This window comes from Gallus gallus, chromosome Z (genome assembly GCF_016699485.2).
Source record: "Gallus gallus isolate bGalGal1 chromosome Z, bGalGal1.mat.broiler.GRCg7b, whole genome shotgun sequence".
In the NCBI taxonomy this organism is placed as follows: domain Eukaryota; kingdom Metazoa; phylum Chordata; class Aves; order Galliformes; family Phasianidae; genus Gallus; species Gallus gallus.
In genome coordinates this window covers 33,340,074-33,357,494 of record NC_052572.1, presented here as the reverse complement: position 1 = coordinate 33,357,494, position 17,421 = coordinate 33,340,074, and the positions used below count along the sequence as shown (strand labels likewise).

The 17,421-nt window shown below is 36.4% G+C and overlaps 1 protein-coding gene across 1 annotated transcript in view; it reads right to left on the bottom strand.

Annotated features, from left to right (window-relative positions):
- Positions 1-17,421, bottom strand: part of CNTLN (centlein, centrosomal protein) — a 191,099-nt gene that overhangs the window by 34,619 nt on the left and 139,059 nt on the right. The gene's annotated exons all lie outside the window — the stretch shown is intronic.

Below are 17,421 nucleotides of genomic sequence, written 5' to 3'. Positions count from 1 at the left end.
AGCCAAAATGCTTCTCATTTAGCAACATAAATGCTAAGTCCAATTAGCAGACGAGGCTTGTTAGGGATTTAGTTCAAATAAATAACATGCAAACTAACTCTCAGTCTTGTTGCACTTGATTGACAACTGACAAGACATTTAATCTTTGTAACAATATATTTCATAGCACTCCTTATGGAGGCAATCTTTTAAATAAAAAAAATATATATATTTCAATTTAAATGATAATGGATATTATCCTATGAAAAGTGGAAATTAAATAATCTTCAGGCTAGTGTTTAACTTTCACAAATCTGTAGTCAGCTGAAAGCTACCGATGGCCTAACAACTCTCTGCTCCTTAAGCTGTATCTTTTTAATCTAAAGATTGTAATATCATAGTTTAACGCAAGGAACAATTATACAAAATAGTATTGGAAGTATCTCAAAAGAGAAAAAAAAATTGCATGACAACAGGCTGGAGAAGATATTACAGTTAGAAATGACTAAGCACAATGTGCACAATTTGTGTGTGTGTTTATATATTCACTCTTCCACACCGGTCTTATGAGAATCTCACGTATATCCAAATGAAAGAAATACTACTTACAGACATGTTTATTTTCATTATAAATGACTTCGGAAATTGTGCATATTTTACATTAGCTTAAAAATTATCACCAACACGAGAAAATGCATTATAAAGTTGAAACTCTGATGGTATTTTATACCCAAGTATACTTACTAAAGCCAATAGGTAGTTTACATGTGTATCTGAGGTAAGTACTATTCTTAGTAAAAAGGTTAATTTTTCTGCGTCTGCCATCATTACTGACAGAGACATAAAGAGAGTTCATGTATACAATAATTGGTTGTTCCATAATCTATTATTCTCACAACTAATGCAATACAGTTACAAGAAGACAAAATGAAGACTTCTTTAAAAAGCAAAGCAAGTAACAGTACAGAACGATACAGCATAGAATAGTATATGAATTAGGTTAATTTGTCTAGTATTGGCAATATTTCTACATGCAGAATTTCATGATTCAGTGTTTCTATAATAAATTATTCATAAAAAGAAAAAAAAAAAGAAAAAAAAAACCTCACAACCCAAAACTACCATAGCTAGATCGATATCTGATTAAAATTAGAGATTCCCCTATATCTGCCCACGATAGAGAGCTACTTGCAGAAGTTTCTTAGGCCATTTAAGACTACTGCTGCCAGCAAAATGCATCAGGTCTAAAATGTTACGATTGCTGTGGCCACGTTGCCAAAAATGGCAGCAAAGAAATTGAAAAAGAAAAGGGGCATAGCTGGACAGGTGCCAAAGATGACACTGCTGTGTTGGCTATATAATTTACTTAAATGAGGAAGTAGAAAATACATGTCATATGTAAATGTGTACAAATACTAAATGTGGAAACCAAGCCTAGTGGAGTAAAGTCAAAGTTGTATGCACAGGACAAAGCCCATTAATTTGCAAAACCAGACAAAGACAGGCACGTAACTGCAGTCAGATCAAGGCTTTCGTTCTTTTTTAAACACATTAGGTATTTGTGTGTGTGTGTTACCACGCACACAAATCCTGAGTGACAGAGTAAAAAGGATTTGCTCCAAGGGAAGAGGTCACTAGGATGAAAGGTAGAATCTTAAACACCAGCTAGACCAGATGTTTGTAAAGGAAGGCTACCGCTGTTCCTCCAAGATGTAGCGGCCTTTGTCTGCTGCACCTCCTCCAGAGTGTTTTGGCTTAACAGATGTTTATAGATTCAATATTTTATTAACACCCATCTATCTTAATCTCCTTGCTCCTGGTATACCCATGCAACTCTGTTCTGCTATACACAAAGGGATAAGTGATGAAATCTTAGTTTCTGTGCAGGAAATGTAAAACTCCCAATGATTCAGCAACACGTTTTACCATACACTCTCAGAAACACAGATACATGGAAGACTCAGTGGATTAATGTAGGAAACTCCTGGAAAAGCCTACTGCTTCCCCGTAGCACAACTACTCAGTGAGGAGCTTCAATTACAGTCTACAGTAGACTCACTCTCCTGTGCAACTGGAATATATGCCGACATTGCCGCCAGTGGTGACTGCCACTGCGTTGGCACTGCTGCAAATGAAATCACAGGTTAATACAGAATTAGCAGATTAAACAGAATCTATTTCCATGCAAGATACACAGAAATGTGGAACAGGACGCAAATCAGGCATGCTTGAAATCCTCATCAAGCAATGACAACCTTATGCTACTCATTTTGTAATCCAACTATAACCAGTAAAAATATCATTAGATGTGTTAAGATCACACCTAGTAATTTCCTCGTTCTAGAACCCCGGCTCACAAAAACAGTGCAATATGCGTAAAGAGATTTCTCTAATAGGCTTGAATACATTGAATTCCTTTCTCTTTTCTCTAAAAAACTTGCAACATTAGGCAATAAAATACAATTGCTATGCTGCAGAGCTCCTATAACAAATTCCATTTCAAAATCCAACACTGCTTTTAAAACAAGAACGCTCTTCTCTCACAGCTTTGGATCAATCATGAAAAACATGTAAGATAAGCAGTACTTGTTGCAAACATAAACCAAGAAAGACCTTTTCAAAACATATTTGCAGGTATTGAGGTGCTTAACAATACCAAGGCAAAATTTATAGTCAGTCCCACTAATCTTGACCCCGTTTCATTCTCTTGAACCAAAGCTAATTCTGCCTGATGAGTCACAGAAAACAAAGCTAAAATAAATAAAAATGGTATGCAGCTATTTGAAAGTATGAAAATATATATACAAATTCTAGACTAGAAAGCCAACGGTGCTGCATGCTTAATGTGATGATACACAGAAAAGGCTAGTAACTCCAAACTGTTAGTGAAAGTTTTCTTCATATGCATGCTGATTACTTAGCATTCCAGACACGGATAGAAAATATGACACAGAAGATTTGCTGATTTAATACTCTATTCCTAAATTGAAACAAACATCCAAAAATGCAAGAAAAAGTTCTAAAATGTAAGTGTTATTTGCCACTTATTTTTCTGAAGTTTTAGTAAAATATACTGCATCACTCAGTTATTAATTTTATTTCAGCCAAATGTAGTTTTCAGCATCTGACTCTGTTTCACAAAATGTCAAGTAAATGAAGGTAATATAGAGGACTTTTTGCCAGTGCTTTAGGTAGTTGTTAGACTTCAGTAGCCTTTAGAGACCATTAAGTACCCTTTGGCTAATTGGCCAATGGTAGATTAATCCTCTTTTTATTCTAGCAGCACTATTTTAACACCCTTTGCACTCTGTCAGTGTAGTATCTGAATGACAAAATAATATTGTGCATGAATAATAAGCAGAAAAGTTAAATTAACATTTCATGTTTCACATGTCATACCTTTGTGTCAGCGGAAAAAAACCTCTTTTAAAGCCACTGACATTCAACTTCTTTAAACAATCTCATGTTGACATCTTATTGAGGTGAATCTTCCTAATTACTGCTAATTGCCTATCAAGAAAAAAAAACCCTTCCTTGAAGTGCAATTGTCTAGTATAGATGAGCATAGCTCCAGTGTGCATAGTAAAGACAGGCATGACACTTGAGGTGTGCTACATTATTATGAGGTCATACTAAATATGGTTTGCAATGAACAAAGCAGCTTTTAAGAATGTTTAAGGCACTGAAAATGTCAATCTCTCATGAAGTGTTTAAATTAGTTCCCAGCAGAGAAATACAGATATCAGCATGCAGATAAGAGGCATATTTCTCTTCTCTGGTATTTTAGTAAAGAAAAAAATACAGCTGTCCTCTTGATAATGTAACACAAGCAGGGTTCAACAGATTGATGAAAGTAAAGTGGCCATTTCACATACACCAAATATAAACTGAGCTATTCTTGGGAATATAGGTGTTTTCACCACCAAATGAAAACCCGTATCAAAGACTGAATCTCACTGCAATCATGCACTAGTACTGACAAATCACAGAGTGTAATCATTGTTTATAAAGGGCTATTGACTGTACAAAACTTCATAAACAAATGGTTTACTTGTAATTTTAATGCAGGTATTTTGTATCCAAATGGTGTACATAAAAATTAAAGAAATCATTCTACAGCTTTAAAAAACTTAGTATTACCACATTTGGTCTGGTTAAGGCATTTGATGAAATGAAAAAGATAATGATTGAAACTAGTGCAGATAGGTTCATTTTATTTTCTTATTTTCTTTTTGTGAATGACAGACCAAGACCAAAGCACATACATTTATTCCAGAGAAACACACAGACTCATTTGTATAAACAGATCAGAGTAATACAATCATCTGCTGTAATAAACAACAGAGAGTCCTGAGTAGAGATCTGCATACTGAACAACTAATGATTTCTCACATTATGGAAAATAAGTAAAACTTAGGGAAAATGTAGGGAACAATTTTTTTATACAATGAAATTGTTTCTGAAAAATACAACCTGTATAATGATAACAGCAATTCAAACTTAGAGGTTTTGACCTGAAGCAACTCAGTATTAGCCTGCATTCTCTAACAGTTTCATTTTACATCTCTGTGAGTAAATACTGCTGCATCCTATGCCTAATTTTTGTATTTACTAAGAACTCCGTCTTGCTTTCAGGTTAAAGCAGATGCAGTGCTCCTTCTCTCCTTCCAAATTTCAAAGCAGTATGATAACTTTTAGCTATGTATGCAACGCTATGTTTTTTTTATGTATACAATGGATGTTTTTTCATTATAATCAATTTTATGATCCCTACTACTTAATTTTTTTAGGAATTCATATTGGAATGTGAAGATGTACACTGGCAGAATATGTTACAACTGTGTAGGACCTTGCCTAGAGTTTTTAACTGTCCCACATAAAGAATTACAGAACTTTATATATATATATATACGTTCCTTATAAAGAAAAATATTTGTGATTGAAGTATTTTCTACACCATGTTCTATAATCTAAGTTGACCTTATTAGAAATACTTCTACACAAACACAACATCGCACATTAAAGTTTTGATCTGACTGTGTTCCAAATCTAAATATGACATGAAATACTTCACAACACCCTGTCCTATTTAAAAGCATCTGATCGGTAGGGTAAGCAGCGAAGCTGCGGCTGAAGGAGAAAAACAGGTGTTTCAAGGTGCCCATCATTACCAGTTAAACAAATACAAGTTGACTTGGGTATTCCAACAATTAGGTACTGGTATTTACAACCAAAGATTTCCATTTGATGCATAAATGCTGCTGCAAAATTTCCACACCTTCGTAGTGACTAGAAAACTGTCAACATAAGACATGGAATCCATGCAAACTTTTATAGTTAGGACCAGGTTTTACTGCAAGATATTTCGGAGGGTTACGGAGTATTTATCTGATTTTCACCAAACATGACAGTTGGGGCAAACTCATAAAGCTAGAAATTTGAATTTTTCATCTAGGGTCAGGGATAGTGCTTGCCATATTCCCCCTGCTTAATCTTAATACAAGCACTGCAAATGAACTACTTGCATGAGAGCCAGTCAGGGAATTTCACAATCCCTACAACTCATTACGAATTTAACAGCAGCAATACTAAGTATTCATATGTTTCAGATAACACATACAAATATGCTGCACTAAAACTCATTGGGGGAAAAAATTAATAATGCTTCCATCTGTTTTCCGTATAGCTCACATAAAATAGAGAGAAACCAAAATGAAAATGCTATTTTAAAGACTGTTTTTAAACTTTCTTTTTATTTATGTGCTTATTTCCAAAAGCATACAGCTTTATATCTTTAAAAACTAGAATTATTTTAAAAGAAAATATAACCGAGAAAGAAACAAAACAGTTGAAAGAATGGTGAAATATTAATTTAACCTCTCCCCATTTCCATCTCTTTTAGAAAGCGAACCATTTTCTACTGAAATACTTCTGCATCTGAAATGTAAGAGGGCGGGAGTCCTGAGCTTGAAGGGAAAACTGCTCCATCTGCCATACTCTGGCCTCATCATTACACATTAAAGGTTTTAAATGGTTAAAGACTGTTTTCTGTCAACTTACAGAAAACATTTCTGGAAGGTTGAGGATGTGATATGGGTATTTTGAGGTAAAAATTACTTTAAATACGTGTATAAATGAGCTATTCTCAAAGGTGGGTTGCAGCATTCAAGAAAAAAAAACCTATAAAGATAGCTGTGGGTTTAAATTTATGTGATTATTTAAACATGCCATTTATAACTGCTTCAATGATCAATAAAAGATTAGTAAATGTCTTTGGAAGCTTTTTTGATTTTTTTTTTTTTTTTTTTTCCAGAGAATTATGTAAAAGCAAAACATTTTATGTGTAGACTCAACCAACAAATTTACTTACTGGAAAAATTCAGTGTTCTCACAGATCCAAAATGCAGATATATAATGAAGAGATGCAAAAAAAAAAAAAAAAAGAAAAAAAAAGGACAAAACATCTGAAACTGTTCTAGTTATATAAAGGTAATACTGTATAAACATTAGTGTACAGCATGTTGATTTTCTAGCCAAGAAAAGAAAGTCATATCGCTAGGCATTTCTAAGGGGTGTAAGGAAGGGGTGTGCGTGGGGGAGATGAGAGGACAAGGGGTGTTATTCAAAATCATGAATTGCCTTAAAAATTACTTCTAAATGCATTGCATTTAAATTAAAGTGGTAATTCATCCCTGGTTTCTCCTAAATGAACCCCGACAGTCTTATCTTTAATTTGTAATTTATGTTATCATTGGAATGCCTGCTAAAACTACAGTTTAAGGTAAAGTATTCCTTACATCACATATTAAATAGCTGAAGAGACCATCCTAAGAAGAAGCCATGTTTTCAGGATAATAGGTAAAATGAAATATACTTTCCCTTTATCATGATTATGATAAATGTTATGACTCATTTGGGCAATTATTTCTTTTCACATAAATGAACAATTTAAAGACAATATTGTAACTGTGCCGGACTCCTTTGATTCAAGGTCCCAGCTTGAAGATCTACAGCTGCCATTTCTTAGTATTTGCCTCATTTTGCTATGGTTGCTTCACTGAAATAAGAGCACAGAAGTTGCCTCACATCATGCTGTGATGCACACAAGCATCGTAGGACCACCTTTGAATCTCTGAATGAATAGAAAACTATGCGCAGGCAAACCAGTCCAGCCATCAAACAGAAGAGTCTTTGACAGTGCCTGTGAATCTCATGGGACATGTTAGAGCTTATGATACTGTATGACTGTACGACTATACAATCCCCATTACTGAGAAACTGAAGTTCTTGTCCTATTAGGTATCAAAGATATCTGGAGTAATACAAAACAAACCTGAACACAATACAAGCTATCTCAACAGTCCATGACTGCCTCATTTTTGCTAATGTCAGTACTGTCAGCTGTCACTGCCAGTGACACTTAGAACAAATCAGATGGCACAGAGCATTAGCAAGAAGGACTAATATTCTTCTATTTTCTCTACCAGTAGGTGTAGAAGGTCCAGGCAGTTCAAGCACATAAATGTGGCTTCAAAAGCACAAAAACTCTTCCCTTCAGGCTGAAAGTGGGGTATTAGTATCTAACTTCTATAGAGACCCCAAAGAATACTTACTGTCAGCCAGTATTCATTGTCTGCCACAATGAGGGTCCAAAACAATCACTAGGAAAAAATACTGTGGAAAAGCAATCAGGCATATAACCCAGAAATCTTTTTTTTTTTCTTTTTTTCTGTTTCAAAAGTCATCTTAGTTGTAACACTTTCCTTTTCTACTGCTGTTGAAGATGTCTTAGTTCCTTGCTCCTAGTCCTTTATGCCCAGAAAGATGAAAAAATATCAAACGCATCCTGAAAGTTCATGCATCTTCCTTGGTATAGTTAAAAGAGAGCCCGTGCTCTTCTGGTTTGCACTCTTGGCTATGAATATGTCTTTGAAGTGAAATGGAGGAGGAGCTGACCATGAGCTTTTTCAACAAAGCATTAAACTATACAAAGAAAACTCAGTGTGTGATAGCTAGAAAGTCAAACACATGAAACCAGTGCTTTGCAGAAGACCTGACAATGAGTGAAGAAGATTCACATTCGTAAGTCTGGAGGAGCTCAATAGGACTTGAGGACCTAGAATTCATGGAACCATAGAATGGCTTGTGCTGAAATTGATCTTAAAGATCATCTGGTTCCAATCCCTTGCCATTGTTCAAACCTGCTCAGTACTTAAAAAATACTTTGTCAGTCTTAGGTACTTTGACAAGAGGACAAAAAAGAACAAGACTGATGTTACAAATATGTCAAATATAGCAGTTGCACATGGTAGTGCAAACAGACTATTCCTTAAGTTTTGGCCTATCTACTAAGATTCCATAGCAAGCTTATTCATTTCTTCAGGACCCTCAAATTGAGAGCATTAGCCTTACATCTACATCCTTCTTGAAAAGTCAAATCTATTTCTTTATGCCCTATGTGCCTTAAGCACAAACAGGCCATCAGCCTTTTGAAATAATCTTTTACACACCAGAAGGTGTCATTTGTAAATTTCATTAATTAATTTCCTTGGATTGCTTCTCATAGGTTACATCTGTAACATTTGTCAGAATTCTTGTTGATTTCTTCCAAAACGTGTGTTTTATGTTTTGTACCCCAAGCAAGAATCAGTGTCTCACAGAGAACCTTATAAGTACTAAGTAGCAAAACAAGTGTCCTCTGTGAAATTCTGTGTGAGAAAAATAATGCTTGACAAGACAGAAATCCTTCTATGATGATTGACAGGTGGATTTTACATGCAGGTGGCCTTCATGCCATGAAATATCATCTATGTGTTCCTCAGAAAAGGAACATATTTGTATTTGGCAGTCTGTGGACTTCTGCAATACAAACACTCACTCAAATTCACATGCAAAACTAAAGCAACCAAACAAAAAACAAAGCAAAACAAAAACCCTGCAATTTTGGCATCTTCCCCCACTCATGAATTTGCAACTCAAAGATTCGTCAGTCTTTTGAGAGAAATACATTCATTACACATACAAATAAGTCTTTTCAACCAACAATTTTCCCCTTGTACATTTTTATGTACAAACTTACAAAATACTTTTTAAAAAGTAGAGACTAAGTACATTTCAGTTGACATCCACTGGTGGTTTTTCAGGTAAATCTTGTTTCAGTATTGCAAAAATCAAACCACAGAAACTAATTTAGAGAAATAAAAAAGAAAATCATTGCTCTATTTGGAAAAAAAAAATCAATCTCAAACCATTAACTTCAAAAATAATTTCTTCCTTCTGTAACTAGCAACTGTCTTTTTTTTTTTTTAAATTGGAAGTTGTAGAAAATTGTCTAAACATTCTAATGTTTAAAATTGGAAACTGGTGGCAAATGTAACAGTTATTTTTCCTTTGTGGATAAATTTCAAATTAATGTTGCAATAACTAATCTATAATCAGAAAACTGAAATTAGTAACTGCATCTTTTTCTGTGCCTTTTTTTTTTTTTTTTTTTTTTTTTTAACTTTAAAACATTTTTAATGAGAAGGTACAACACCCAGATGCGGTTTACAGGCAATGTGTAGCTGAAACACTGTTTACCAAAAATGTCTCCAAAAGTCGGTCACATTTGAGCCTTTACAAACAGGCACATAGAAGCCTGCTTTTTTAAATTATTTACTGTATTTTTTGTTATTTTTTATAGCAGATGCTTTTGCTACTAACAAAAAATGGTCAGTCTTGTTCAATCATTATTTATAAGGGGACAAAACCTGCAAACATCAGTATTTTGTCAGAAACAGTCATATGCTCTGTGATAATTCTTGCTTCCTGACATCTTAATGACAAACATGCATTGCTACATCCCTAACAGCAAACTGATGCAAGAAAAATTAAATTATTTAGAGAATATAATCAGAGTATCGGAGTTTTCTAGTTGGAATCGTACAGGAAATGTTTCCTTCTTTTTTTTTCTTTTTTTCCAAACAGAACAGAAATCATACATTTGCAATATTTAGATCACTTTTACTAACTTACCTAAAAACAATAGTATGACTATATTGTACAGTGATAATCATACTTTTTCAACATTTGATATACAACACAGACATTGTTTTAACAAATATCACTTTGCCTGTCCTAGAAGTTAGGACGAAGAAGTACGAGAGTCACATCCAATTCCTCACGGATTCTCAGCTTGGATCCCTGTTTTTGCACAGTTTACCTTATGAACATGATCCGAGTGACATTTCACAAATTCCTGGATAAATGTTGCTACACTCTGCCAGCAGAGAGACAGGCTGTGTCATGCACAGATCAATAATAGCACTGTGTTTCATCAGTCTCAAAATCAAAAGTGCTTCATCTGGCAAAAGCCATGGCCCTTGAGGATCTGACATATATAAACTGAACATTCTACACGAGATGTCTACTACAAGAGCTGCCAGTGTAAAGACAAGTCAGTGAGTATATGTAAATAAGAAAATACATATTTGTATATATAAAGAAGTTTTAATCTCATTTTTATGAAAAGTAAGTACAAATATCACAATGAAGCTGCTGAATAATGGAAATGAGACTTTGAAATTTCAAAAAAAATTTTTTTTTTCTTCTTGAGAGAAGAATAAGAACAGCCAGGACTGTCCAATATTCATATTCTTTTGAGGGATTTACTATAAAATGCAGAATGCCTTTTGAACTGTATGCACTAGTGTGTAGTATAGTGTAGTATGAGAAATATACACCATAGTTAAATTATAGACTTCTCACCAAAATTATCTTCAATAAAAAAAAAAAAAAGGGCAATTTTTACCTCTTCTTTAGGGAATCTACTCAAAGTAGAATAAATAATTACATATTTCCTGTAGTTTCAGGCCTCAATACAGGCTATCTTGAGGAAATAAAACAAGTGTATGTTTCTTACTACTTAGCTTTCCTCATGATTATCTTAACCTCATTTGCCCATAAGACAGTTTGCAAAATTTACAGCCTTAAGTAAGTGCAGCACTTGTATATTTTTGACAAATTACTTTCTATTATAATGCCTTTCACTTGCTTGTTTCTCATAGTAAACTTAGTTTTATTTTCTTCTTTTCTGCCAAAGCATCTACTTCTCACAAAACACAGTTTGAAAAATAAGTATTTGATCGTTTGGAAGCCAAGCCTGAAGCAAAGATGCGTCACTCAAAAATGTTAATCTATGTCCCAGATTAGAATGAAAAGTTTTCTCCTTAGTAGTAGTTTCACTACTGCCTCACTAAAGAGCTGTTTCCTCACTCAATTCAACATATGGACAAAAGAATATGAAAGAAATACTTAAGAAGTGGTTACTTAATTTTCTATCTTCACTTTTTCCTTACTAAGTACTACCTAAATGAAAGACTATGAGAGACATGGACATACCAGAGGAGTCCAATGAAGGAGCACAAACAGAATTAAGAGGCAAAAGCATATCTCTTGCGAGGAACAACTGATAGTGCTGGGATTGTCTAGCATAGAGAAGAGTAGGCTTGGGGCAATATCACTGATGTGTCCAAACATCTGAGGGTTGAAAGAAGACAGAACCAGGCACTTCCCATTAGTGCTTGCTAAGAGGATAAAGGACAACAGGTATAAGCTGAATCTGGAGATTCTGTTCAACATCAGGAAACACTTTTTCTCCTGTGAGGGTGATAGCACTCTGGTAGTAGTTGCCCAGAGATATTACAGAGTCTCCTCCTTGGAGATCTTGAAAAGCCACCTGGCTGTGGTCATGGGTGCTCTGCTCTGGATGGCCCTACCTGAGCAGAGATTGGAGCAAACAACCGCCAGATTTTCCTTCCAAGCTCACATATTAGCTGATTCTGTGAAAGAGCTTTACTTTTTCTCTCAGATATTATTCAGCCAATCTACAAGACTGTACCAGAACCCATATAAGCTTAAATGATGAATGCACTGCATCACAAAAGCAAATTTTTCTTTTTTTTTTCAACTTCTCTTGCTAAAGACTCTTTTAATTTTCCTATTCTACGTACCTACTATATCATTTTTCTCAAGCAGAGGAATGTTTACTTCTAATAATGGACATGTTATAATGGTTTATACAAGTGGGAAGAAATAAACCTTTCTCTCTTGATGCCGCTGAACCACTTTCTCCACAGCTGAAACACATACCTGTAGGGAGGATGAGACACTTTCTTCATACTGTTGAAGTTGGCCAGACAATTCATTCAGTATCTGTTCCTCTCCATTTTTCCAGGTCATTACTGCCAGTCAGTTGGCATATTATGGTGGTGAACTCCGTACAAATGCCTGCCCCATGCATTCTTTGCACTTGATGCTGTCCGGATTTTGGAATAACTGATCACTGTACAGGTCAATATTATATACCACCTCCAGCAGAGCAAATTTCCTCAGATACTGGATACCTTCCTCCTTGATGGTCCAGTTACCTGGCTGACACGTAATATCATCCCTGTAGGAATAACCTTTCTTCACAGCTGAAAGGAGTCATGTCCGGAGAGGGAGAGCTTTTTTATTTTTTGTGATCACTTTGTGAATGCCCCTTTCCCTAGAGAGGGATCCCAAGTGCCTGACTTCCGTGCCCACTAATCTAGGTTACTGGCTCTGTTCTCCCAGAATCGAAGCAGCCAGGTGACAATCCTCTTGCCTGGACAATGGCTGAAGTCTTTCTGTATATCTCACAGCTCAGCTAGTGACAAGCATCAGGTGGTTACCAGCTCATTTACAACCTCTGACTCTTCCTCTCATTCTTGTGATGGCTTTGGTATGGAGCAGACTTCCTCAGAGGCCTCTTCTCTCAGAAGCTGGGTCAGATCTGAGGCATCTTCTTCCTTTTGAGGGTGCAGAATAGTCTTAAATAGTGCTTGATAGATGCAGGCCAGACTCAGTACAGTGCAGCAAGCTGTAACTCCTGGGAATTGCCAGTATTGGGGCATACCTTTTTAAAACATTCTGTCAGCTTTTTAGAATTCTGAGCTTGTCCAGGAGTGAGTTCCAGATATTTCAGAGGTGATAAACATGATAGATACCTGCCAATATCCTCCCACCTGTCTTGCCACCCACAACTACTCTGACTCAGGATAGATCTCTCAGCTGTATTTCTGAATAGTTTTTTAACCATACATAAAACTGGAAACATGCAGAAGACAAGCAGTAAGATCATGCCAGTTTGTCTATAACAGGTACATGAGTGAACTTCTTAAGAATTTCTGAAGTAAGGATCCTAAAGTGCAAGAATGATGGCACTACTGAGTACAAGTACCAGACTAAATCCATGATCAGTATAACATGAGCACACGCAAACTCACACACACATGTACAAAAGGAAGAGAGAAATCATAATATTGATAATTATATGTGTGTGTTTATATATATATATATATATATGCACACAAAACAAGTGGTGCACAATGCAAATGCTCTCCACTCACTGACTGATATCCAGCCAGTCCCCAAGCAGCAGATTGCTCCCATGCAGCCAACTCCCTGAGTTTATAGTTCACCATGACACCACATGGTATGGAGTATCCCTTCAGCCAGTTTAGGTTAGCTGTTCATGTTCTGTCCCCTTTCAGTTCCTTGTGCCCCCCAGCCCCCTCACAGGTGGCATAGTACAAGAAGCTGAAACGTCCTTGGCTCTACTGCTGCAGCACTACTCAGCAAAAACAAAACCAATGGTGTGTTATTAACATTGTTTTTTCACCTAAAGTCAAACCATAGCATCACACCAGACACTGAAGAGAATCAACACTGTCCCAACTGAAACAAGGACATACTTCTCCGTGGTTTCAATTAGACCCTTATAAAACATTGGTTTGTCTTTTCTTCAATTTATTATCCATGTTTAAATGCCTGCTATTAAACATACCCTGTGCTTCATCACAAACTTTCTGTTGTGCTCTATGAAGTACATGTACTTCTCCCATCAGTTCTTCAAATAATTAACTGTTAAGTTAAAAACATACCTTAATTTCTATACTTTTCAGGAACTCAGCTCACATCATTAAATTTATCCTCTCTGTGTGTCTCAATTTTTTTCATGCTTGTTATTGAACAGACTTTTTCTCTCCAATAGGCTTCCTATTGCAAACCTCAAGCAGTTGTTTTCACTCCAGCTCTTCCTCTTTAGATTGATTATCCAATATCACTGCAGCTGACACCAAATATATTTCTTAATTATAATAATCCGAACAATATGCTTACATTACAAAACTTCTTGAATTCATTACATTTCCTCAAATTCCATGTAGAAGTAACAAATTTTTGAATAAAGGGGAAACAACTGTGCTTTTGGAAGATATGTGATGGCATAGAGATTTGAAATCAATCTCATAAAAAGGTGAGTTCTATGACAGTTTTTGTTGTACATTTTCCCATGGCCAATTACTGTTATGTAAAAACCATAAACCTTAGATTCAGTATGATTCTATCTTTCTTCAGTCTTGTGTCTTGAATCCTTTCTCAGGATTCCCTTGCTAGATTAAAGAATCTACAATTTTTTTTTCTTAGATGTTTTAACTTGAGTTACCATTTAATCTCTTCTTTGATAACCTCTAATTGCTCTCTGGGATGGTATTCTGGGATGTTTTCAAAACCTTTCTAAAAGTCTTCTTCAGATGCTCTTCTGCCAGTTCCACATACTTGGATTCTGGATATGCCTGCAAGCCCAACCAACAGGTTGGGCAAAGAATGGCTTGAAAGCAGCCCTGACAAGAATGATTTGGGGGTGTTGGTTAATGAAAGACTCAACATGAGCTGACAACGTGCGCTTGCAGCCTAAAAGGCCAACTGTATCTTTAGTTGCACTAAGGAAAGTATGACCAGAAGGTCAAGGGAGGTAATCCTGCCCATCTACTCTGCTCTCGTGAGACTCCACTCAGAGTACTGAGTCCAGCTCTGGAGCTCCCAGCACAAGAAGGACATTGAACCACTGGAGCAGGTCCAGAGGAGGGTCATGAAGATGATCAGAGGGCGGAAGAACCTCCCGTATGAAGACAGGAAGAGAGTTGGGACTCTTCAGCCTGGAGAAGAGAAGGCTTCAGGAGGACCTCATAGCTGCCTTCCAGTACCTGAAGGGGGCTACAGGAAAGATGGGGAGGGACTTCTTATAAGGGCATGTAGTGACAGGATGAGGGAAAATGGCTTTATGCTGGAAGAGAATAGATTTAGATCAGATACTAGGAAGAAATTTGCTTTGAGGGCATTGAGACACTGGAACAGGTTGCCCAGAGAGGCTGTGGATGCTCCCTCCCTGGAAGCATTCAAGGCCAGGCTGGATGGGGCCTTGAGCAACTTGGTCTAGTGGGAGGTGCCTATAGAGGGGGGTTGGAACTAGATGATCTTAAAGGTCCCTTCCAACCCAAACCATTTTACAATTCTGTGATTCTATGATATTACAGTCAGACAGAGTACTCTACAAGCAAATCACGTCAAAGCCAAAGGAAACGTATTCTCTTTGCTCCTTTTACATGGTCTCTATACATTTAAGGTGTATATACCAGAAAACATGTTACTGCTTTTCAAAATGGCACTAGGATTTCATGCTCAATTCATTACTTACTAGGACACTCATTTTTCTTCAGAGTTCCTGGTTCTGAGGAGAAAGCCATTCAGCTTGCTCAGCTTGAGCCATGTATTGGTTTTCATTATGATGTAATGATTTCCTTATTAAAAATATTGTGAGGTCATAATGATATATACTTTTCAGGCAGCCTCTGGTGGGTAATTGAAATTTTAGAACTGCTGTCAATGACTGAAGATATCCTCCTGCACTTGCTTGGATTTTTTATGTTGTCACATATTTAAAAAAATGATTGAAAGATTTTACCTCTAAAACAGAGAGCAAAAAGACTGTCATAAATATCATAGTATATCCAAATGGAATGGATGCATAAGGTGTAAACCATTATCTCAGGGAAAAAAAAAAATAATGTTATCATTCATGTGAGGGATCAACTGAAAAATTAATTTCATGGTACGTGAGATTCTGAACTAGAGAAAATGATTAAGTACTACCTACATGCACCAATTTAACCTTAAGATATGAACTGACACATTAAGTCTACGCTGTGTACCATGTGACAGTATTTAACTTCAATCCATATCCTACATGAAACATGGTTAAGATCGCTAAGGAAATTAATTGCTGTAGCAGAAGGACACACAACATAAATGGATATGCTTGTAAGATTTTTATTTACCTTCAGTTCCTACAGCCATTTTCATAATCCCATGGTCATGCTCCTTCAACTTATTAGGAAATCCACCTTTTTACATCAGGACTAAAACTGTATCCTCATGATTCATATTACAGTACATTTACCCTTGCTAACCATACTGAACACCCTACTTTACCAACCTTATGCTCCCTACCTGTCCAGTGACATAAATTTATATAATTGATTAGGTCAGGAACAAAGGAATGGGAAGAAAGGAAACAGGATATACTAGGAGAACAGAGAATAATCAACTTGTCATTGAACATTCACAATATAAAGAACTGCTGAAGTATTCTCCTAAATTCTTATGACTCCTGAAAATTTTTCAGAAGAATACAATCAGGAAAGTGTTTACCTAGCTCAGAAATGAGAGAATCAATTACTAGGTAAAAATCTATAATTAAGCAGGCAATTATGTAGAAGTGGAGATTCAGACTTCCATGGTTGTATATGTGGCTGATAGAAACCAAGTCATCTATGTCTTGCCTTTTAGTAGCACCTAAAGAACAGTGTAGTGTATCAGAATACTAAACAAGAAATATTAAAAAAAAAATGCAGCTTATCCTTTAAACTAATTCTTATTCTGTAATTTCAAAATGCAATGGAACACTGAGGAACAAGGAGTTGGTTGTGAGATTATACCCTGAGAACGGTGGTCAGTGGCTCAAAGTTCAGATGGAAATCAGTGACAACTGGTTTCTCTCATGGGTCTGTACTGGGACCAATGTTATTCAATATCTTCATCAATGACATTAACAGTGGAATTGAATGCACCCTCAACGAGTTTAAGGATGACCCCAAGCTGCGGGGTGAGATCAACACACTTGAGGGACAGGATGCCATTCAGAGAGACCTAGTCAGGCTGAGCAGTGGGCTCACAAGAACCTCAAAAGTGTCAGCAAAGCCAAGTGCAAGGTCTTGCACTTGGGTCATGGCAATCTCCACCATCAATACTATGTAGGGAACAAAAGGATTGAACACACCCCTGCCAAAAAGAATCTGGGAGTACTTGTGGATGCCAAGCTGGACTTGAGCCAGCAATGTGTCCTTGCAGCCCAGAAAACTAACCACATACTGAGCAGCATCAAAAGAAGAGTGGTTAGCAGGGAGGTGATCCTGTCCCTCCACTCTGTGCTGGTGAGACTTCACCCAGAGTATTGTGCACAGATGTGGAGTCCTCAGCACAGGAGAAATGTGGAGTTGTTAGAGTGAATCCAGAGGAAGGCAACAAAAATGATTCAAGGAA